Below are 1,568 nucleotides of genomic sequence, written 5' to 3'. Positions count from 1 at the left end.
GCAGTCCCTGGCGCCTTCTTGGGACTGCTGCCACACCTGCTCCCCACAGGTAAGATCAGAGGCTCACACCAAAGATCCCCACATCCAAGTGCTAACAGAAGGTCACCTACGCAGACAAAAGCCTACAAGGTCTGAATGTCAGAGGACTGTGGCCAGATTACAGCTCTGAGCTGTTTGGATGATCTGACCAGCACTGTGTTTTGTTTTTTAAGATTTATTTTGTGGTCTAAGCATAGTGGCATATACATTTAATCCCAGAACATGGGAGGTAGAGGCAGGTGAGTCTCTATGAGTTCAAGTCCAGCCTGATTCACACACCAAGTTTCAGGGCAGCCAGAGCTACATAATGAGGCCTGTCTGAAAACAACAAAAAGACAAGATTTATTTTTGTTCTTTATCTCTGTGTGGGTGTGTGTTCTCTGTGTCTCTCCCTAACTAACTCCCCATCTTTCTGTCCCCTGTCTCTGTCTCCTGTGCTCTCCCTCCTTCCCTCCCTCTCTGAGCAGGGAGAAACATTGTCTTTTTATGTAGGTCAAGCTGTCCCGAACCTCTCTGCCCTGGCCAGTTCTGTGTCAACTTGACACAAGCTAGAGTCACCTGAGAGGAGGGAGACTCAACTGAGACAATGCCTCCATAAGACTGGACTGTAGGCAAGCCTGCAAGCATTTTCTTAATTAGTGGCTTATGGGGGAGGACCTGGCCACTTTGGGTGGGGCCATCCTCGGGCTGATGGCCCTGGGCTCTATAAGAAAGCAGCCTGAGCAAGCCATGGGGAACAAGCCAGTAAGCAGGACCCCTCCATGGCCTCTGCATCAGCTCCTGCCTCCAGGCTCCTGCCCTGCTTCAGCTCCTGCCCTCACTGCTTTTGACAATGAACTGCTCTATGGAACTGTGAGTGAAGCAAACCCCTCTTTCCTCCCCTAGTTGCTTTTGGTCGTGGTGTTTCATCGCAGCAATAGTAACCCTAACTAAGTCACTCTCCATCCATGGCCCTCTTGCCTCTGCCTCTCAAGCACTGGGTTGAATAGAGACACACTCGTGCCCAGTGTTAATGGCCATCTTAGAGGTTTATTTTTAAGCCTTGCTGTTTCTTAAGCTCCCGCTGTGGTAAAATTCTTAGCAAGCAGTTCTCCGTGAAGGAAGCAGACAGAAACCTGGGAGCTAGAAAAATAGGAACCCCACATGTCCTGTGTCTGCAAGTACAGAACTAGCCAGACAGACTGACCTATTTTTGTGAGGGGAATCAGGAAGTATCCATCGCCAAGACTCAGCAATACTGCAACCCTCAGCAACCAGCTGAAGATCAGCAGCCGAGAGGCCCTGCACCTAAGCAAGGGTGCCTGGACTTTGCACAGGGGGCGACTCTAGATTCTTCAGGCTGCCGGGAAAGCAGGAATCCAGACTTCCCCAGGACCTTATTTTTCCCTGAGGCAGCCATATGGGAAAACTCCTCATAGGACCTCCTCATCCAGCACCTACAATGTAATGACCTCTTTCTCCCTCCTGGTGAGAAGGAGCCTTGAGTTTTCTCTGGGCTGGGCCATGGAATGGCTGAGGGCATCTGTGTG

This window comes from Mus caroli, unplaced genomic scaffold, assembly GCF_978045245.1.
Source record: "Mus caroli unplaced genomic scaffold, Mus_caroli_1 scaffold_11, whole genome shotgun sequence".
NCBI lineage: Eukaryota > Metazoa > Chordata > Mammalia > Rodentia > Muridae > Mus > Mus caroli.
Note: the sequence above shows the minus strand (reverse complement) of the source record.